The following is a 23,890-nucleotide window of genomic DNA, read 5'->3' as shown; positions in this document are numbered from 1 at the left end:
CTCAGCCTCCTGAATCATGTGCCACTGCATCTGGCTCTGAGTTATATTCTTTAAAGAACTCTCCTAGAAGCTCATTGGCTGCCCTCACCTGCAATGGAGGCTGGAAATCTAGTCTTATAGCCATGCACCTTACCACATCCAGCATTATAGGGAGGTCTCTTTGGAAGGAAGGAAAGAAGGAAGAAAGAAATTACTGATTGTCTCAGAAATAACGGAAGTGTTCTTGGTATCTTGGCATTTTGGCTGCTTGTGATGGTTGAATTTTAAAATTATAGCAATGGCTCCATGGAAAATACATCATTTTTTCTTTTTCTTTTTTTGATACGGAGTCTCAATTTGTTGCCAGCCTAGAGTGCAGTGGCACAATCTCAGCTCACTGCAACCTCTGCCTCCTGGGTTCAAGCGATTATCCTGCCTCAGCCTCCCAAGTAGCTGGGACTACAGGCGCGTGCCACCACGCCCGGTTAATTTTTGTATTTTTAGTAGAGACAGGGTTTCACCATGTCGGCCAGGTCAGTCTCGATGTCTTGACTTCACGATCTGCCCGCCTCGGCCTCCCAAAGTGCTGGGATTACAGGCATGAGTCACCGCGCCCGGCCGACATCATCTTTTTAAGAGGAGACAGTGTGTGGGAATTAAGTTGCCTTGCTGTTAACTTTTCAATTGGCCCATAGGCGATTTCCCTGTCCTATCTAATTATATTTGAAATCCACTATTAAATGATAGAACTCAGAGGTACATGTTGTGCTTATTGGCTGAAGAAATCTTTTTTTGTGTGCAGTTGCAGTTGGTTTTCTTTTTTTGTTGTTGTTAAAAATTTAAACTTAAAAAGGACTAAAGTCACTTCTGGAATTTCAGGAGTAGGTGGAGGTTTAAACAAATAACAACAGAAAAAATGAGAGTGAGTATGTCCAATCAGATGCACTTTCCTCTAGTTAAAAATAAATAAAAATACTAGTTTTTTCATGTTTTCTTCACCCACATAAGGAGCATAAAATACATTTTTGCTTTTATTTTTTCTTTAGTTTTGTATTAACGTATGGTTTACATATAGTAAAGTCCAAAAATCTTAAATGTAAAGCTTCTCTGAATTTTTACATTTTACATTTACATTATACACCCGTATAGTTGCCAACTGGATCAAAATATAAGCAATTTCCTGCATCTAGAAGTTTCCCTCAAATCCCCAACCAATTTCCCCCCCAAATGCAACTACTCTTCTGGTTCTTCTTATTATAAGTCAATTTTGTCTGTTCAGTAAAATACATGTATGTATGTATGTATATATTTATTTATGTTTTAGAGACAGAGTCTCACTCTGTCATCTAGACATTACCTCGGCTCACTGCAGCCTCGACTTCCAGGCTCAAGCGATCCTCCCACCTCAGCACCCCCGCCACCCCGAGCAGCTGGGACTACAGTCACACATCACTATCATCCCTGGCTGATTTTTGTATTTTTTTATAGAGACGGGGTTTTGCCATGTTGCCCAGGCTGGTCTCGAACTCCTGGGCTGAAGAGATCCTCCTACCTTGGCCTCCCAAAGTGCTGTGATTACAGGCAAGACCCACCATGCCCAGCCTAAAATACGAGTTTTCAAACTTTTTATTTGGAAGCTTGCAGAAAGGTTGCAAAAACAGTGCAAAGAGCATCCTTATTCCCTTTACCCAGATTTACCTGTTGTTAACATTTCTTTTTTTTCTTTTTCTTTTTTTTTTTTTGCTCACCAAGACCAGGCTCTCAAACCTGTTGTTAACATTTTTCTCTCCTTTATAATTTGCTCCTTTTCTCTCTCTCCCTGTCTCCACCTCCGTTCCCTCCAGCCACACATACTTTTTTTCTGAAGTATTTGAAATATTGAGGTGTTTTTGTTTTTGTTTGTGGTACAGATAAGGTCTCACTGTGTTCCCCAAGCTGATCTCAAACTCCTGGCCTCAAGAGATCCTCTGACCTCAGCCTCCTAAAGCACTGGGACTACAGGCATGAGCCACCACACCTGGCTGAGGTGTTAATATTAATATAATATTTTCATCTAGTGTACCACCCATCCTCCAGTTTTGTCAGTTGACTCAATAATTTTCTTTTTTTTTAGCATGTTTTCCTCTTCAATACAGGATCTAGTCTAGGATCTGGCATTGTATTTAGTTGTTAAATCTCTTTAGACTCCTTTAATCTGAAACAATTTTTCAGCTTTCCTTTGTCTTTTATGACAGTGACATTTTTGAAAAATACAGGCCTTCTCTTTTTAAACTAGAGTATTTCTCATTTTGGTTTAGTCTGATGTTTCCTTGCTATTAGACTCAGGGTCTCCACACCTAGCCATAATACCACACATCTGCCCCATGCTGGTGCTGTTAATTTTGATCATCTGGTCAAAGCTTTGTCTGTTTTTTCCACTGAATACTTACTATTTTTCTTTTACACCTAACAATCTGTGGGTAGACATTTAAAGACCATGCAAATGCCCAGCTCTTCATCAAATTCACCCTCCTAGATTTAGCATCCATGAACAATTCTTGTCTGTATCAATATTTACTTTGTCGATTGCAAAAAGTGATGATTTTCCAATGGCCACACTCCATTTTTAACTTCATCTCAGGACGACTTTAGGATTTAGAACATCCTAGAAAGAACAAACCAATGGCCAATTCCTAATTTCTCTTAGCATGGTCTCTTTATTCTGCTTGCTGCTATATATTTGAAGTTACCCTTCTCCCATTTGTCTCTCTTTCCTGGTTACTTCAGCTGCAGATTTCATCATGGCAGATTTCACCTATGGAAGAATTTTCCAGTAATCATGCTTTTGAGTACACCTGGGCATTTGATATCTGCTGTCTTTGGACCCTTAGAAGATGAAGTACTTCATCTTTCATTTAGAAAAATAACCACACACTCTCATACGATTATTATTCTGAAGACAGAAATCCAAATTATTGATTAGTGGTTCTTGGGGGAGGGGGAAGATATGGTTCCAATTAAATATGATGTTTCAGATAAACACCAGCATTAGAAACCACTAGAAGTGATAGGGAAAATATGACATTGATGTTTTTAAATGGAAGTTGTTCTCATTAGGGGCATGATATGCAAATTGCCAGTAAAACATCAGAGATAACATTGTATTTGTTTTCTCAATTACAGAAGGTTGCCTTATTTTTCTATTCCTTAAAAATATGAATACATTATAATTTTTCATAGAAATTCTCCCTAGGCACATATCTTTCTGCCCAGGGACAGCTACAATGGCAACTCTAGTAGTTCCATCCTTAAACCTTATCTTCATACCTGTAATCTAGACTGGAGGCCACTGAAGTGCAGGCTAATGCTTCTGGTTGGGGACCTGTAGTAGGTAGTGGTTGGATTTTAAACCAGTTACCAGGAAATGATCTTCCTCATCTCAAAAATCAACCATGCCACTTTGGAAAAGAGTTTTGCAGTTTTCCAAAAAGTTAAACATAAAACATATGACCAGCAATGCTATTCCTAGGTATCTACCCATGACAAATGAAAATGTGTCCACATAAAGACTTGCACATGAATGTTCACAGATGCTTTATTCATAATAGGCCCAAACTGAAAACTACCTAACGTCCATCAACTGAAGAATAGATAGACATAATGCGGCTCATCCATGAATGGAATTCTTTTCAGCACCAAAAAAGAACAAATTACTTACACATGCTACATCGTGGATGAACCTCAATAATATTATGCTGGCTGGGCAAGGTGGCTCATGCCTATAATCCCAGCACTTTGGGAGGTTGAGGCAGGAGGATCACTTGAGCCCAGGAATTTGAGACAAGCCTGGGCAACATGGCAAGATCCCATCTCTACAAAAAATAAGAAATTAGCCAGGTGTTGTGGCACATGCCTATAGTCCCAGGAGGCTGAGGCAGGAGGATAGCTTGAGCCTAGGAGGTCAAGGCTGCAGTGAGCTGTGATTGCACCACTGCACTCTAGCCTGAGTGACAGAGTGAAATCCTGTCAAAAAAAAAAAAAATAGTATGACAAGTAAAAGAAGTCAGACACAGGCAAGCATGTATTTTATGATCCAATTTATATGAGCTATCCAGAAAAAGCAGATTTATAAAGACAGAAAGTAGATTAGCAGTTGTCTGGGATTAGGGCTGGGAACAAAGATCACCTATAAATGGGCATGAGGGATCTTATTGCAGGGATGAAACAGTTTTTAAACTGATTTATGATGATAGTTGTATGGCTCAGTGAAGTTACTAAAAATAATTATATTGTGCACTAAAAATGGGTGAATGTTATCCTATGTAAAATATATCTTAATAAAACTGTAATATGTCACATAGTCAATATCCAGATCAGCACCTGGATAAAGTGTAATATTTACTGTTCTCTGGAAGATAAGACATGTTTGGCTGGACCAATGTTGAAACATTTCAGCTGGGCAGAATGGAAGGGGAAATTTATTCTAAAATTACTGATAGGCCTGGATTTATCTGTGACAATTATATTTTGAAAGGCTCTCAATATCTCTATATTAAGAGGAATTAAGGTTTCTAAAACCATTTTGAAAGCATAATTCTTTATGTTTTTTGCATTAATTGTGCATTCTTATTTCCATTTGTTTTCAAAACTAAGATATAGGATCTAAAATAATTTCTGTTCCCTGAACTGTTATATCCCTAAGTAAACTGGTTGTCCCAGAGGTTACTACTCAAGATTTCACTTTCTGTGGTAAAAAGGATTTGATGAATTTGTTTTCAAACTTTCAGAGAAGCATTTGTTCCTCAAATGTCTAAAAGGTTCTGATAAATATGAGGGGAGAGGGAATAAGCCTTCCAAAGATCCCTTGGCCAGCGTGTACTAAAGGCCTATGCTTGACTGTTTCTAAAGCTATCTTCAAATTAATTTTAGTTTACAGGTTATGATTAGGAAAATAATAAGTTATTTTACAAAAGTCCTTTTGTAAAGTGGAGCTTTAGGGAGAACTCAAGAATGAAGGTTAGAAAGACCTGGATCCTGGCCGGGCACGGTGGCTCACGCCTGTAATCCCAGCACCTTGGGAGGCCGAGGCAGGCGGTTCACGAGGTCAGGAGATCAAGACCATGCTGGCTAACACGGTGAAACCCCGTCTCTACTAAAACTACAAAAAATTAGCCGGGCCTAGTGGCATGCACCTGTAGTCCCAGCTACTCAGGAGGCTGAGGCAGGAGAATTGCTTGAACCGGGGAGGCGGAGGTTGCGGTGAACTGAGATCACATCACTGCACTCCAGCCTCAGCAATAGAGTGAGACTCTGTCTCAAAAAAAAAAAAAAGAAAGAAAGAAAGACCTGGATCCCAGGCCTGTGCTGCTTTTTACCAGTGGTACATCCTTGAGTCAAATTACAGAGTGACTTCTAGCTGGCTGTCACTGTCCTAGTGGAGTGGAAAGAGGCCCAGACATTCCGGTTATCCCAGCAGAGCCCAGGGTAGTCCAGCCCAGCTAACCCACCAGCTGACTGCAGCTGCATGAGTGAGCGTAGGTGAGACCAGCACAATCCACAGAATTGTGGGAAACAATAAATCATTGTTTTAAGCCACTAAATTTTAGGGTGGTTTGTTACACAGAGAATACATAAGTGAGACTCCAAACTTCCCACCACCTCACCACTACCACCACCCCACAACACACACGCACACACACACCCTTGAGCATCTCTCTGGCTTGCCAGTGGCATTCAGTGACCACTTTGCTGTTCCTGTCTTCATCTTACCCGACATTAAAACTCACCCTCTACTTTGGCCTGGCCTGCAAGAACCTTGCAGTCCATTAATGGGTTTGAAAACAGACTCATACTTTGGCTCATACCGAGGTGTTAGTAACTGATGTTAGCTTAATGTTTTACATGGCTTTCACCCAAAGGACTAGCTCCTTTAAATGAGGAAATTTAGGCCCCAAGGCAGGCAAAGTCCTGGGCAGCATCCTCCTTGTAAATGGCTGTATCTTTGACTTAGAGATAGACCTTCAAGTGTATGGAAATGAAAGAAGGTGCCTCCTAGCTTCAGACTCCTTTTACCTGCTTCTAATACTGCACTTTGTTTTAGAGAACAGTGGTTTCCAATGAGGGTGGAGACTTCAGGGCTTATTTTAAAAGCCCATTCTTGGCTCTGCCCACAGGGATGCTGAGATTCTGATTCAGTAGGCTTGGGTGTGGCCTGGTTCTCTGTATTTTCACCAGGTTTCTTAGTGATTCTGAAAATCTCTCTCTCTTTCTCTTCCTCTCTCTCTCTCTCTCTCTCTCACACACACACACACACACACACACACACACACAATCCAGCTCAATTGAACATAGAGTAGGCAGCAGTGGAAACAGCCCAAAGTTCACCTCCTGTGGTAACATGGTGAGGGTGAATGGGCCTAATTTTATAACATGTGACTATCTTTTGTCACTGATTGAAAGAAGGGAATAATTACACCTTCCCACAAGGGGCAGAGTGTGGTGTCTATACCAGAATTGCATCCTAGAAGTACTGACTTTCTAAGATCTAGGATGGAAAGGGAGATTTGAGAGATGATCTGATTATACATGGGGATATTCATATGGACCCACAGGAAAAAATAAGATACACTATTTTTAAAGGTCCTCAAAGTGGGCAGTTTCAAAATTTGGTTTCAGATTCATTAATTTCCAGATCTGGAATTTGTCACCTTTTGTCATTAAAAATGAAAGCCCAGTAATTTTTTAAAAAAATCTTTTAGGGTTTTTTTTGTTTGTTTGTTTTGTTTTTACAAATTCACAAGGTACAAAATCCAAAAGAGACAAGAGTGTATACAGTGGATTATTTCCCTCCTATCCTTGTCCCCTAGCCATCTAGTCCCCTTCTCTGGGCCCAAGGTTTACCAAAAAAAATGTTTTTTAATTGAGGTAAAATTCACATAACAGAATTCACCATTTTAACTATTTTAAGGTATTATAATTCAGTGGTTTTAGTATAACCACAGTGTTTGGCAACCATGATGCTTATCCATTTCTGAAATATTCCCGTTACCCCAAAATGAAACCCCTTATACCCCAATTCCCCATCTCTTACCCCTTAGCAACCACTAACCTACTTTCTAGCAGTATGGGTTTGCCCATTTTGCCATTTCATCGAAGTGGAATCATACAACATGTGCCCTTTTGTGACTGACTTCTTTCAGTTACCATAATGTTTTCAAGGTTCATCTATGCTGTAGCAAGTATCATTTCCTTTTTATGATTTGATAATAATATTCGATTGTATGGATATACCACATTTTGTTTATCTGTTCAACCATTGATGGACATTTGGATTCTTTCCTCCTTTTGGCTATTATGAATAATGTTGCTATGAGCATTTGTGTACAAGTGTTTGTGTGGACATACATTTTCAGTTCTTTTGAGTGTATTTTTAGTAGAATTTCTGGATCCTTTGATAACTCTAATTTTTTTAGAAACTGCCAAAGTGTTTTCCAAATTGGCTGAACAATTTTACGTTCCCATCAGCAATGTTGGAGGGTTCCAATTTCTCCACATCCTCACCAACACTTGTTATTTTGTTTTTGTGTTTTTATAGCCTTCCTAGTGAGGTGAAATCGTATCTTACTGTAATTTTTATTTGCGTTTACCTAACGACGAATAATACTGAGCATATTTTCATGTGCTTATTGGTCATTTGTATATCTTCTTTGGAGAAAAGTCTATTCAAGATCTTTTCTCATTTTTTGAATTGGATTGTTTATTGTTGAGTTATAAGAATTACTTATATATCCTGGACCCTTATCTGAGACCCTTATCAAACATGATTTGCAAATATTTTCTCCCATTCCTTAGGTTGCCTTTTCACTTTTATGATAGTGTCCTTTGATCCACAAAAGCTTTTAAATTTTGGTCAAGTCCAGTTGTAACTACTTTTTCTTTTGTTGTGTTTTGGATGTCATATTTAAGAAATCATTACCTAATCTAAAGTCACAAAGGTTTATGTCTAGCTCTCTTCTAACTATAAACATAGTTTATAACTATAGTAATTTTATAATAGTTATAGCTCTTAATTTGGGTCTTTGATCCACTTAGAGTTGATTTTGATATATGGAGTGAGATAGGGGTCAATATTCATTCTTTTGTGTGTGCATATCCCGTTGTCCCAACACCATTTGTTGAAAAGGCTATTATTTCTCTTATTGAATTTGCTTGGTGCTCTTCCCAAAAATCAATTGACCATCGACGTATGGATTATGTTTCTCCTTATGCCAGTACAATACTGTCTTGATTATCATTGTTTTAAATTAAGTTCTGAAGTCAGTAAGTGTGAATACTCCAACTTTACTTTTCTTTTCTTTTTCTTTTTGGCTATTTGGGATCCCTTGCATTTTTGTATGAATTTTAATATCTGCTTGTCCATTCAGCAAATTAGAAAAAAGGCAAAAGGTAACTGGAATTCTGATAGGAATTGCATTGAATCTGTAGACCAATTTAGAGAATATTGCCATCTTAACAATACTAGGCCAGGCACGGTGACTCACACCTGTAATCCCACTTTGGGAGGCCAAGGCAGGAGGATCACTTGAGGGCAGGAGTTTGAGAACAGCCTGGGCAACATAGAGAGATCCCATTTCTACAAAAAAATACAAAATACAAAAACAAGACTAAGTCTTTCAATCTATGAACATGAGATGTCTTTCTATTTATTTAGGTCTTTTAATTTCTTTCAACAATGTGTTGCAGTTTTTGGTGTACAAGTCTTACACATCCTTGGTTAAGTATATTCCTAAATATTTTATTTTTAATGGTATTGCAAATAAAATTGTTTTCTTAATTTCATTTATTCACTGTTAGTGTATAGAAATATAACTGGTTTTTGTACATTAATCTTGTATTCTGCAACTTTGCTGAACTTATTAGCTCTGATAGTTTTCTGTGTGGATTATTTAGGAGTTCTATATATTATATCATGTTATCAGCAGATAGAAATAGTTTTACTTCTTCCTTTTCAATCTGGTTGTTTCATTTCTTTTTCTTTCCTAATTTCCCTGGTTAGAACTTCCAGTACAATGCTGAGTAGAAGTAGTGAGGATAGACACCCTCATTTTATTTCTGATCTTAGGAGGAAAGCTTTCTGTCTTTCACCGTTAAGTATGATATTAGCTGTGGGTTTTTTCATACGCGCAGCCTGAAGGTTTTTGTGTGTTCTTCCAGATGTAGTTTATTCATATATAAGAAAATAAATTTTAACATAAATACTAGCCTATGTATATACCGGTCTGCACCTTGCATTTTTTAACCTAACGATATATCTTGGAGATATATCTTTACTGACTTTCTAAGTCAGTAAAGAACTTTTTTATTTTTAGAAAATGTTGCTTAGTTTTTCATTTTATGGCTATACCATTACTTATTGAATGAATTCTCCATTGAAGGATAGTCTAACTATCAGCAGTATTGGTCATATAAATTCAAAGTCAGCAAATATTTATTTAATCTCTACTACTTATTTAACCCCTACTGTTGCATAGAGCGCAATAAAACTTGTTAAAGAAAATAGGGTGGCTGGGTGCGGTGGCTCACGCTTGTAATCCCAGCACTTTGGGAGGCCGAGGCGGGTGGATCATGAGGTCAGGAGATCAAGACCATTCTGGTCAACATGGTGAAACCCCGTCTCTACTAAAAATACAAAAATTAGCTGGGCGTGGTGGTGCATGCCTGTAATCCCAGCTATTGGGGAGGCTTAGGCAGCAGAATCATTTGAATCCAGGAGACAGAGGTTGCAGTGAGCCAAGATCGCGCCACTGCACTCCAGCCTCGGCAACAGAGTGAGACTTCATCTCAAAAAAAAAAAAAGGAAAAGAAAGAAAGAAAGAAAATAGGGCCTAACTTTTATTCACTCCATTTTCCCACTTTCATTTATGGGAATACTGCAGCAAAAAAAAAAGTTGTTAATACCATTTCTTCCAACTTTGAAAATTTCAACAGAAGAGTTGAAAGAATTGTATAAGAAAAATCAAATAACAATTACTTAGATTCAAAAGTTTTTAAAATTTTGCCATCTTTATCTATAATGATACATTATTTGCTTTGTTTGCTGAACCATGTGAAAGGTTTTCTTCAGTTAAAAAAATTTTTTTTCTTGAGATAGGGTTTTGCTGTGTTGCCCAGGCTGGTCACAAACTCCTGAGCTCAAGCTATCTGCTCACCTCGGCCTCCTAAGGTGCTAGGATTACAGGTGTGAGCCACCACGCCCGGCCTAAAAATTTGCATATATTTAGGAGATATAAGTGCAGGTTTCTTACATGCATATATTGTATAGTGGCAAAGTCTGGGCTTTTAGTGATATGAAAGTTTTAAATTATAGATTTCTTGACATTTCACCCCAAAGAATAAGGATATTCTCTTACTTAACCACAATATCGTTATCCCACAGACATTAAACAATTTCCTTATAAAATATTATCAAACATCTGGTCCATATTCAAATTTTTCTATTTGTCCCCCAAAATGTCTTTTTTAGTTATTTTTTTTAAACTAAAATTCAGTCAAGATCCACACACTGCATTTCTGTTGTTATCTCTCTTATTTCTTTACCTACAACAGTTGCCATATCTTTTTTAAAAAAAATAATATTGACATTTTGAAGAGATTAAACTAGTTAGCTTTTAGAATGTCCCACATTCTAGAGTTGCCTGATTGTTTACTCATGGTATGGTTAATCTTGCTCTTTTATTCCCAGGATCTTCTGTAAATTTGGAGGTGAACTCTAATGGTTTGATTAAATCCAGGTTAAATATTTTTGGAAGAATATTTAGTAAGTGAAGCTATATAGTTATAGCATGCTATCAGGAGGCATATGACATCAACTTATTCCCTACTAAGTTCATCTCTCAGTTTAAGTGGTCTCCACTAGAACTGTTCATTAAAAAGGAAAATTTTTTTCTTTTAAGCTCTGAAATAGCCACTGCTTTAATGATGAGAGAATGTCAAAGACCTGGAATTGGAGGGATGGGGTGGAATCTATTTGCTTCTTTTCTTCCTTATATATCTCAACTCCAATTAGTGATGTATATAACTTTTAAATACAAATAGAAATTTAGATGCAAGAGTGTTGAGAAGCAGACCTCTATTTTAAAAAATAGATGCAAGAGTGTGATAGATCACATGGCCTTCTGTAACTCAGAGCAGTAGGGCATGATCAGCTTATTACTCAGGGGTCCATGGAAAGGTCATTGCATTAGAAAGCCAAATCTGAGACCAAGGTTTCAGTCTCTAATCTGCCACTAACTAGCCATGTGACCTTAACTCATTTAACTTCTCTGGTCTCCAGTTTTTCTCCATGACTTGAGACGGTCATTATCATTCCTACAGCTTTGACAGTTCATAATCTTATGATTTCACTTAGTGAAAGATATTAGAACACATTTCTTAGATGTACAATGTGAGAGCTTTTTTTTAAATTTAAAAATCACAACACTTGAGAATTTCAATTAATCCCATAATTAAGAAATGCCTACTCCGTGTAGGTGCTCAATAGGTATTCTTGTAAACCAGGACACTGGTTTTCATGATTGCATTTTGCTATGTTCATAATCAATCCCTGTATTCCACAGGACCCTGGGAAATTATTTGATAACTAGGTCACTTTTTCTTTTTATAAAGGGTTGAATTGTGTCCCCCTGCCAGACTGATATGTTCAAGTCCTAACCCCCTATCCCTCAGTAATTCAGAACATGGCCTTGTGGCCTTATTTGCAGATTGACAAACTGGTTGTTGCAGATGTAATTAATCAAGTTAAAATGAGGTCATTATGGTGGGCCCTAAACCAATATAAGTGGTATCCTTATAAAAAGGGGAAATTTGGCTGGGTGTGGTGCCTGGCACCTGTAATCCTAGCTCCTAGGGAGGCTGAGGTGGGAGGATTGCTTGAGGCCAGGAGTCAGAAACCAGCCTGGGCAACACAGTGAGACCCTGTCTCTAAAAAAGGTTTTTGAAAACCCAGCTGGACACAGTGGCATGCACCTGTAGTCCCAGCTACTTAGGAAGCTGGGTCGGGAGGATCTCTTGAGCCCAGGAGTTCAAGACTGCAGTGAGCTATGATTTTGCTACTGCACTCCAGCCTAGGAGCCTGGGTGACAGAGTGAGAGACTCCATCCCTTTAAAAAATAAAATAAAAATATAAATTTAGACACAGAGACACATAGGAGGAATACCATGTGAAGATGAAGGCAGAAATTGGGATGTTATGTTGTCTACAAGCCAAGGAACAGCAAAGATTGCCAGCTAAACCACCAGAAGCTTCCAGAGAGGCCTGGAACAGATTCTACCTCACAGCTTTCAGAAGGAACCAACCTTGCCAACATCTTGACCTTGGACTTAGCCTCCAGAACTTTGAGGCAATATATTTAAGTCACCCAGTCTGTAGTACTTTGTTACAGCAGCTCTAGCAAACTAATACACTTGGTGTCCCTGACCTGGTAATCAATGCCTTGAGCAATTATAATATCCTATAAAAAAGAGAAAAAATTATAATATTCTATACAAAGAAAAGAAATCACAGGATTACTCTTGTGTATATGTCAGAACCATGACTGCTATGGTTTGAATGTTTGTGTCCCTCCAAAATTCATGTTAAAACTTAATACCCAATAACCAGGCATGGTGGCTCACACCTGTAATCCCAGGACTTTGGGAGGCCGAGTCTGGCAGATCACTTGAGGTCAAGAGTTCTAGACCAGCCTGGTCAAAATGGTGAACCCTTGTCTCTACTAAAAATACAAAAATTAGCTGGGCATGATGTCACTCGCTTGTAATCCCAGCTACTCAGGAGGCTGAGGCAGGAGAATCCCTTGAATCTAGGAGGCGGAGGTTGCAGTGAGCAGAGATCGTGCCACTGCACTCCAGCCTGGATGACAGAGCAAGACTACGTCTCAAAAAAAAAAAAGGGCTTAAGGAAGCCTATTTAGCTCCTTTTTGTCCTTCCACCAAGTGACAACACAGCAGCAAGGTGCCACCTATGAAGCAGAGAGTGAGCCTTCACTAGACATTGAATCTTCTGGTGACTTGATCTTAGAATTCCTGTCTCCAGACAGTAACAAATAAATTTCTGTCTCCTTATAAATTGTCCAGTTTAAGATATTGTGTCATAGCAGAAGGAATGGACAAGGACAATGACCAGTTGAAAAGGTCTATTTTTTTATTCCTTGCAAATTCTATATCAAGCCAGACACGTTTTCTGAACTATTCGTGGGATACTTTGCTGCTAGTGTGTCTCTGGTAGGTCTTTCGTGCATATGTACATTGGCACGTGTGTGCACTCACAGGCACGTGTAAGTGAATTCTAACTCATTCTTTCAATAGATTACAACTCTTGATACCAAAAAGACAGACTAGAACTCATTATTCTCTAACCGAATTTAAATCTCTTTGCTGTTTCAGCATACATATGGTCACATCTACAATACACAAAAATTATATTCAGACTTTTGAGTAAAAATCTCAATAATTGCTCACACTTCCTATATGGATATCAGAAAGATATCAATCATAGAAAGCTATACAGGGACCCAGTTAAGTAGAAAATGCTTCTGAGGAATATAGATGCCTACGGTGAAGACTGATCTGCTAAAAATTTCCATTCATTTCTAGCTTTTGCTATAATCTTAGAATGTGGAACTCTTAATCATGTTGTACTTCTATCATTTTTTAAAAAAACACAGATGCAAAAATACGTTTGTTTGGTTCAGATGCATGATTTCAGAAAACTATATGAATCTAGCGGTTTTATAAGAACTACTTCATTTATTTTAATAGTACACTTTTGTTCTTTGAATGAATTTCCTCACCTGTGCCCTGATGATTTCTGTGGTCCCTTCCATTTATAAAATGCTGTCAGTCTAATTTAAGTCATGGCATATCTACTCATTTCTTTAGGGATGCTTCTGGAATCATCGATAGTTATCTCACAATTGTCATAGTGCTAGCAAGAATTTTTCAAATATGACCCTTTTCAAGGGTGACATTCTGACATAAGCCTTTGGAATGGCTCTGTGTCCCCACCCAAATCTCATGTCGAATTTTAATTCCCAATGTTGGAGATAGGGCCTGGTGGGATGTGACTGGCTCATGGGGGTGGTTTCTAATGGCTTAGCACCATCCCCCTAGTGCTATCTCATGATAGAGTTCTCACAGGATCTGGTTGTTTAAAAGCATGTGGCACCTTTCCCCATTGCTCTCCCTCTGCTGCTGGCCATGTGAATATGTGCCTGCTTCCTTTTTGCCTTCTGCCATGATTGTAAGTTTCCCGAGGCCTCCCCAGAAGCAGAAGCCTATACAGCCTGCAGAACGGTGAGCCAATTATACCTCCTTTCTTTATATTATTTTTTTGAGACTGAGTCTCACTATATAGCCCAGGCTGGAGTGCAGTGGCACGGTCTCAGCTCACTGCAACCTCCACCTCCCAGGTTCAAGCAATTCTCCTGCCTTGGCTTCCCAAGTAGATGGGACTACAGGCACATGCCACCACACCTGGCTAATTTTTTGTATTTTTAGTAGAGACGGGGTTTCACTATGTTGGCCAGGCTGGTCTTGAACTCCTGATCTCGGGTGACCCACCTGCCTTGGCCTCCCAAAGTGCTGGGATTACAGATGCGAGCCACCATGCCCAGCCTTTTCTTTATAAATTACCCAGTCTCAGGTGTGTCTTTTTTTTTTTTTTCTTTGAGATGGAGTCTCGCTCTTTCACCCAGGCTGTAGTGCAGTGGTGCGATCTATGCTTACTACAACTTCTGCCTCCTGGGTCCAAGCTATTCTCCTGCCTCAGCCTCCCAAGGAACTGGGATTACAGGCATGTGCCACCACACCAGCTAATTTTTTGTATTTTTAGTAGAGATGGGGTTTCACCATGTTGGCTAGGCTGGTCTCAAACTTTTGACCTCAGGTGATCCACCCACCTCGGCCTCCCAAAGTGCTGGGATTACAGGCATGTGCCACCGCACCTGGCCAGGTGTGTCTTTATAACAGTGGGAGAATGAACTAATACAGCCTTCATCAATGATTTCTAATAACAAAATTATCTTGCAAACCTATCGAACAATTCTGGATTTCATTATCAAAAATTTAACTTTCCATGCCTCTGATTATATACTGTGATTAAAAACACAGAAATTAAGAGAAGATCAATAGATCTGAATAAAATGGGGACAGTAACTAGTTTTTATGCTTACTAATGAGTAGAAATTTATGTATATCTGGATGTCTGCTATGAAAATGTAAGCATAATGCATGTTTCTGCTTGAAAAGAAGGTCATCTTGCAAAGATTAAGGGTTTTTGCTTGTTTTTGTTTTCGTTTTTGTTTTTCTTTTGAGATGGAGTCGTGCTCTGTCCCCCAGGCGGGAGTGCAGTAGTGCGATCTTGGCTCACTGCAACCTCTGGCTCCTAGGTTCAAGCGATTCTCCTGCCTCAGCCTCCTGAGTAGCTGGGATTACAGTGGGCAGCATGACGCCCGGCTAATTTTTTTTTTTCAATAGAGGCGGGGTTTTGCCATGTTGGCCGGGCTCGTCTCAAACTCCTGGCTTCAAGTGATCTGCCCACCTTGGCCTCCCAAAGTGCTGGGATTACAGACATGAGCCACCGTGCCCAAGATTAAGGTTTTAAAACAGTTCTTTTTTGCAAAAGGTAAAGTGACTGGCGATACGTGAGGAGCTTGTGTTCATTCTAAAGACAACTGTGGTTCATAATTAGATGCCATAGGGCCAGTGACAAAACTCTTACACTGTGGTTGCAATTACAGTGGCTTCCTTAGGTGCTCCATTTGGAGTGAAAAGTCATTATACATAACACTCAACTTCTATAGTGGTAGAGGAAGAATGGAGACTTCAGATTTTCTTCTTCAGATTCACAGTGTTATAAAGACAAACAAATGAAAATCAAAATGAACTGCTAGGAGCTCAGAGTACATAGCTCTGACAGTATCATCCTAAAATACTGACTTCACCCAGTCCCATGGAAGTTCTAATAAACACCAGAGGAGGCATTCATCCAGGGATAAAATTTATCCCATAAAAATAGTCGTTTTTTAGGGATGCTTCTGGAACTATCAACAGTTATCTCACAAACAGTTCAGAAAATGATTCCATAGTTTCTAATTTATCTTTTCAAGTGTATGTCCTAAGAGCCCAGCTCTGGTAATCACATTTTCAAAACCCAGAGAGATGTAAGTAGAACTGTGACTTATGTCACAAAAATGATAATAACCAGTGATCAAGTTTAGTCTGATTCCAGATTTTCTAATAATGTTAGTGGCATTACAGTGTTTGGCTTCAAGAAATGATGTAAATAACACATTTTTTAAAAGCCAATGTTTTTATGATCTCATTTTATATCTGTCAGCTCAGGTTATTCAAGATATCCATCACTGTATATTAAACATTGGCCCATTCATTTGATTTTGCTTAGATCCACATGCTTCCATTAAAACCTGGGCTTGAATTATGACAGCGAATTTTTTAACATTCACACATGTGGCAAACAGAATTCTTTCGATATTTACTAATTCATTTGTTTTATAATCTTACAAGTAGGTCAGGCTGCCAAATGCAAGCTCGGTGAGACTTTATAAAGGCAGGGAAGGATGAACTGTTTAATATCGTTAATTATTCCTGTTTTGTTCACAGTGATAATCTGTCTTAAGACACCTCAAGACACACCCTGAGTTTGGACTCTGCTCTCCCCTTAAACTCTCCAATATTAGCAGATATGCAAGAACTCAGGAAGACAACTGTTGATAAAGTATCAGCTAGTATCCAAAAAGATCTAAAGCCCATGTGTATCTGCACATAATCACATCCTTCATCTCACCCTGCAATAGAAGGAGTGCTCCTTTACCATGCACTCACCTGAGGATGTGCTGTCTGTATTCCTCTTTAAGTGTTGGGCCATGTTTACACTGTATATGTGCACTCCCCCTTCCAAACCTGGTATTGAGTGTCTGGATGCTCTCCCCTTCCTTCCTTCAAACCTCAACTTGGATATCACTTCTTCTGGGAAGGCTTCTTTGACCATGCTAAGATGGGGCAGGGGTCAGGGCTGCCACATTGCACAGCTGCAGGGGACATCATTCAGCAAAGTCTCAGGATACAAAATCAATGTGCAAAAATCATAAGCATTCCTATACACCAATAACAGACAAACAGAGAGCCAAATCATGAGTGAACTCCCGTTCACAATTGCTTCAAAGATAATAAAATACCTAGGAATCCAACTTATAAGGGATATGAAGGACCTCTTCAAGGAGAACTACAAACCACTGCTCAGCGAAATAAAAAAGGACACAAACAAATGGAAGAACATTCCATGGAAGGGCACTGTGTTTCAAGTGAATCCTGACTCCTCTGGTGTTAGGCCATGCAGCAGCCCTCTCACAGGCCCTCCTTCTCTGCCTTGGTAGCACTCTGGGTTTACTTCTTCCAGGGACTTCACTGCTAGATTGTAATTGCCTGTTTCCTTGTCTACCTCTCTCAAGGGCAGAGACTATATCATAGAACACTGAACTTTACGCAGATGGTGTGCTCAGTAAAAGCTACTAAAGGATTGAAAGTGTTGTTGAGTTGGGTGGCCCTGGGTCCAGCATTTCCTGAGGGGCAGCCCTGGTCAGCCGGTTGCTGTGGTCTTGTTTTGGAAGAAGGCGCTACTAAACCCATATAGAGGGCTTCCTATTTCTTGTTGCTTATGAATATCACCTACTGCCTGGCCCCGGGGCCTTGTGTACTTTCTCAGAGAATGGGACCACGTTGGGAGCTAGAATGGGAGAAAGAGGGGCTGAATAAATCCAGGAATCCCAGCCCTCTCACAACCCCTTCTCTTTAATGAGAGAGACTTGTAAGTCCTAAGTTCAATTTTTAGTGACAGACGATTCTCTAATCAAGAAGGTCTGACTTAATATTTATTTATTTAATGAGCATATAAATATATATGGAAGTATCAAAAAGTCATTGAAATCAGAAAAGTTGGTTCTGCTTTGTGGAAAACAAATCCTTCTGCTGTAGTATATTTTTCCATTAAAAAAAAAAGTTGATTTTCAGAGTCCTGCCAACAACATTCTAAATGTAAGTGCTAGATTTGCAAATAGGCTTATATTCATATTTAGAGAATATGCATATTCAGAGACTTATTATTCAGGAAATATTTGGTTATCTTCAGACTAAGTAAAACTTATGGCTAAAAATAAGAGGGGTAACATATAAATAGTGGGGAAAGTTAGGGAGCATGAACAGCAGCCATGGCAAGAATAGAATTGAGAGGAAGAGGTACAGAGAACTGCGTGTTATTTTTCTGTTTTGGTTTTTGTCTTCACCACTACCTAAAAGTCCATTCCATTCCATTCTATTCAATGTAACAAACATTAGCTGGGTGCCTGGCACGCAGAAGATCTGAAAATGCAATTTTTGCCCCCGTGTTCTTAGAGCTGGACGGGCAAGATACAATGGAATAAGGTTGCCTCTCCGACATCCTCTCCTCCACCATGATGTAGCCACTCTGTAGTTGTGGGGTTGGACTTCAGTTCCATGGGTAGCACTGACTGGTGTAAACCTGTCAAGGTAGCCCTACTCCCTGCCAGCAATTGGTTCAGATACCCAGGCTCAAGCCTGACATGGCACTCCTTAGGCAACAGTGGCTGGTTCAGGAATGGTGTGTGACTCTGTTTAGGCCAAGGAGATAAAAGGGAGTTTTCTGAGGATTCCAGAGAAAGTTTCCTGGCTACAAAAATAGAGAATAGACAGTAGAGTATTCTTCTTATAGTCCCTTTTGGGCAGGGATAGGAGGCCCTGAACCATTGCATCCTCTTGCTGTTTGTCTCGGGATAAACATCGTAAACACAAATCAGTAGAGTCAATAAAATCACAGAGAAATAGATCAAGAACTCTGATCCAACTTTGCTTGAACCTGCACTACTCCTTCACTCTTAGTTCTATGAGTCAGTAGATCTTTTTTCTCGTTAAGGCGGTTTGAATTGGCTTTTCTCATTCTAACTGATGCAAGTGATAAGCACACTGGTACCTGCAATGCTTGTCAGGAGATGATACATAATAGAAAGATCACCCAGGAAAACAAAGCAAGGTCTAGCGGGGACGAGATCCCGTACCTAGGAGTAATAGAATGCAAATAATAAAAATACTGTTAATTGAAAGTTAAACTGGGCCCACAAATATGAATTAATATCTAACAAAACAAATAGCAACCATTAAATAAGAGAAACCTAAGTTGGAAATGAATCATAGAATTTGAGAGTTAGACAAGATCTCAAAGCTTAGATAGGAAAACCCCTAGATTTCCTGTACAGAAATAGGTTCTGAGAGGTTAAGTAACTTGTTGAAAATCACACAGCTAAGTCGAGCAAGGCTGAGGACCCGGCTTTCTTGAATTCCAAATGGGGTTCTTTCTGCTGCATTACATAGTTTCATCTCTGAAGATATAAAATGAAATAGGAAAATGGTATTTCTAAATGTCAGCATAGGAAGAAGAGTGAGGAAAATACTGCATTTTTATTTAACGGGGATTTGGGAGGCTCATAATAGAAATTTTGGATGTTTTGTTTTTAAATAAGACCGTGGCCTTTACTAAAAGGTTGAGCATATGCTACAGCATGGAACCACCTGGGGTAGCACTGTTGCTAAGCGCCCCACCAAAAGCAAGGCAGGGCTGGTTCAACCCATGCTCACCCCAAACTTGTGACCTGACTCCAGCTGTTAATTGGCTGGCTGTTGCTAAAGTTAGACTCTGTACATTCTTTACAAGATCAAAAGTCAATCCATAAGGAGTCAGACCAATAGCGTATTCCGCCTGCTGTCCACCCCAACACTGGCACTGTTTTTCTCACTTTCTTCTTCTACATATTAAGTGAGGTAGGAAATTCCAACTGAACCACAGTGCTAAAACAGCAGTAAAACAGATCTCCAAGAACTGGATTCTGTCTCAGGTGTTCTATTTTAATTGCTCTAAGATCTTAAACACGTTGTTTTATCTCTGAGCCTCCATTTCCTTGTGTATTAAATAACAAATGCCCTGCCTCCCTTCAGGGTTGCTGTGAAGATCAAAAGAACTAATGATTGTGAAAGCAGTAGGCGAATTCTACAGCCCTATGATCTAACTTCAGGCCCCTCAGTTTAAAGACAAGGGAGCCCCAAGCTACTGACGGATTTCCTTAGGTTGCCCAGTCTCCTAGTGACAGGTAGAACTACCCCTTCCTAAGAATGAAGTGACAACCTCCAGGACAGAGATTCATAATTACATTCAAAACAGCCATAAGATTTGCTAGATCTATTCAATAGCTGCCTTACGAAGCAATATGTGAATGTTGGATTCTATTCCCTCTTTTTTAGTGATGCTCCAGATGTAATAAAACATTATACACAATGTCAAGAGAGATTGCTGCGAACAATCTAGCCCAATGATGTCCATTTCAAAAACAGTTTCCAGTGCTATTTTGCTTTCTGGCTAGTGAAAAAAGAATTCTCAAAGAACAAAAGGGAATTTGAACAAAGGAAATGGAATTATTCCTTGTGAACATGCATTCATATTACAGCCATTCAATCAATTGTCCTGTTCTTTAGAGCTTTTATAAATTCTCTTTTACCCTGAATTTGAGAGCCCTGCAACTTGAATACTTGAGGGATTTATTCACACTTAGAGTCTCCAGGGTTAACAGTTTAAACAAGTGACACCTCTGCTTCACTAAAAGGACTCTGAGATCTCACGGTCTATCATATTAACATTCTTTCTACACTTTATATATTTGTCTGTTTGTGGCTTTCCATAGAGGGAATTGAAGCAGCTTATACAAATATAGGCTCTGCTTAAGAATAAAATAAACTGAAATGAGTTTGAGGAAAGAAAAAAAATATGGCTAAGAAAATATAGGCTGGGTACAGTGGATCACGCCTGTAATCCCAGCACTTTGGGAGGCTGAAGCGGGAGAATTACTTGAGGCCAGTGAATTTGAGACCAGCCTGGACAACATAGTGAGACCTTGTCTCTAGAACAAACAAAAAATTAAAATTAGCTGGGCAGGGTAGTGTGTGCATGTAGTCCCAGCTACTCAAGAGACTGAAATGGGAGGATGGCTTGAGCCCACGAGGCCACGGCTGCAGTGAGCTATAGTCACACCACTGCACTGCAGCCTGGGAGACAGAGTGAGACCCTGTCTCAAAAAATAAGTAAAAAAGAAAACATGATGGTTTGCTAGATAGATATATGTATATGCGTATTTGAATATGTGTGTGTGTGTATACATATACATACATACCCAATAGCCCAATTCACTTGCAAGCAGTAGAGGATTAAAAAAGACTAAGCCTCCTCACAGCCAGTGCAAAGACAAGTCATTGCTACCTGGTGATTGGCATTTGGTTTATAGTCAGCAGCCTATGCTGGGCTAGAGAGAAGGGGTGGAAAGCAAGCTTGGCTTATAGCCAGTGCTGTGTATGCAGCCATATAGTGAATGCCTTCATTTGCACCCTGAACTCTGAATAGTCACTTTTAAAACATCCATCTGTCATCCATCTAGTGAGCTCAGGAGAGTGGCTGCTTAACTTCTGGGGTGAGTAATTCATCTGCAGATTCACCTACCCCAAGCAAAGTGGGTAATATTTAAATTCAAAGCCTGCATTTGCTCTACAGAAACCACTTGCAGAGTCTGCTGCCTTGGTAATGTATTGCCCTAGGCAACTGCTTGTTCTGACTCTGTTCTTTTCCCAGCTGGAGTCATTGTTTGGACTTATTTGTATGAGTTAATGCTTCTTGGGTACCCAGAAACATATTCCCAGAGCTCACTCATTAGTCAAATTGTTTTTTTTCACTAATCAATTATGTTCTCTTTAAACTAGCTAATCTGAAGAAAAGCAAGTTAACTAATTTGGAGAAGGGTGTTTAAATCATTGTAATATAATGTTTTCATGAAAAGTGCTTCTGTGAATGAGAGTCAGGTTGTGTATGTGGATGATCCAAGAGGTCCTGGAATTTGAAGACTGGGTCCTTAGCTTGTGTTCCCACCTAGACATTTTCTTTCTTACTTTCTTTTCCTTTTCCTTTTTTTTTTTTTTTGAAACAAGGTCTTGCTCTGTCACTCAGCCTGGAGTGCTGTGGCGAGATCTCTGCTTACTGCAGCATACACCTCCCAAACTCAAGCAATCCTACTACCTCAGAGTCCTGAGTAGCTGGGACTACAGGTGTGCACCACCACGCCAGGCTAATTTTTTAAATTTTTTGTAGAGATAAGGTCCCACTCTGTTGCCCAGGCTGGTCTTGAACTCCTGGGCAAAAGCAGTTCTCCTGCCTCAACCTCCCAAAGTGCCGGGAATACAGGTGTGAGCCAACATACCCGGCCCTCACCTAGACTTTCTTCCCTCTTCATGTGTTCTTCTTTGACAGCTGTGTCACAGAAACCACTTCTGCCCTTGTTGAAAGAAGAAACTGTGAAATGCCAGGACAATAGGTGTGCAGGGGGTGGTGAACTTGACATACATGAAATAGTTAAAGAATGGGCAGGACCGGTCGGGCAGCTTGACTTGGCAGTGTGTATAATCATTACTTTGTGATCATTTTTATAGTCACCATCTGCTTACTAATAATGTTTTTAAAACAGGACCTTAATTCAACCTCTACAGATTGCTTGTGTTAAATTATTTGGTCTATCTCACAACTGGTGAGAACTTTTCAAAGAAAATTTTTAATTCATTTACACAGACTTGAATGTTTAAATTAGATGAACATATCATCACTTTTATTTTAGTCACAGTTTCCTTCTCTTGTTTTGATGTGCTGTTTGACTTTTTGCCTTGCCAACCCAGATTCAACTGTCTTCAAAATATCTTCAGCTATCATTTAAAAAATCAGCTTTCTTTTCTTTAGATAATTCTGCAACATGAAGAATTAAAACAATATTGTCTAGCTGTGCTGTTGACTCTTGCGCAATCTTCAGGAAGCTAAATCATTTTCATGTGGCTGCTTAGGTTTTAGAGCAAGGTTCCCATAAGCATGTGCTCTTTTTTGGAGAATGAGTGATGATAATTCTGTCTGTTTTTCTTTCCTATTCTTCGTGATATAGAAAATATAAGCTGTACAGAGGATATAAATTACTAAGAGTCTATATGCCTTTAAAAATGCATCTCCTAGTCAAAGGATTTGTATAATTTTTGTTGAACAGTACAGTTTAGGAAAAGAAACTATAAATCTATAAAACTGATATCTATCAAAATATTTTCTATGGGTTCTAATTTTTTCTTGTCCATCTGTTGCCACAAACTTACAAATGAGAAATAGCAATTATTATGAAAGCACAAAAACCAAAGAGTGCTTCCTTCCAGTTTTGGAATAGGTTATATTATTTTGTATGTCTTCATCTAAGGATGTAAAATATCATTGGAAACCTCAATGACTCTATGAAGTAGATAATTTTATATTGTTTTACAGATAAAGATAATGACATATTAAGAGGTTAATTAAGTCCTGGGATCATATTGTCACACCCAAAGGTGGATTTTAAAGTTCAAATTCAAGGATCAGAAGTACAATTGGCCACCAAACCACTTCAATAGGAATTTCCAGATTCTGACACCAAAGCTACATTTGACCTAAGGATCTGAAGGTTGACTGGCCAAAATTTTTCTCCATCTCTCCTGTCTTCCCTCCATTTAATCAAATACACTGTAGAATGAAAAATAGGTTTTGTAGCTGTCTTGCTCTCCCAAAACTTTCATCTGTAAAACAGATTATAATACTAATGCTTATCTCATAGAGTCATTTTGAGGAGGAAATAATAACATGTAAAGACTTTATTATACGCCCAGAACTTAGTAAGTACTGGACAGTCAGCCCTCCATATCCCCAAGTCTGCATCCAAGGACTCAACCAACCTCGAGTAGAAAATATTCA

The 23,890-nt window shown here is 39.2% G+C and overlaps 1 long non-coding RNA gene across 2 annotated transcripts in view; it reads left to right on the top strand.

Annotated features, from left to right (window-relative positions):
* The window catches only part of LOC134758024 (uncharacterized), a 77,049-nt gene that overhangs the window by 45,949 nt on the left and 7,210 nt on the right, over positions 1-23,890 (top strand). Inside the window, exon 1 of one of the 2 annotated variants that reach the window (XR_010132740.1) lies at positions 21,432-21,557. The exons of the other annotated variant lie outside the window; for it this stretch is intronic. This is a non-coding gene — a long non-coding RNA (uncharacterized lncRNA). Of the gene's footprint in view, positions 1-21,431; positions 21,558-23,890 lie in introns of those variants that run through there. 2 annotated transcript variants of the gene reach the window in all.

This window comes from Gorilla gorilla, chromosome 2, assembly GCF_029281585.2.
Source record: "Gorilla gorilla gorilla isolate KB3781 chromosome 2, NHGRI_mGorGor1-v2.1_pri, whole genome shotgun sequence".
Classification (NCBI taxonomy): Eukaryota; Metazoa; Chordata; class Mammalia; order Primates; family Hominidae; genus Gorilla; species Gorilla gorilla.
The sequence above is the reverse complement of the archived record's forward strand: the minus strand, read 5'-3'. Positions and strand labels throughout refer to the sequence as shown.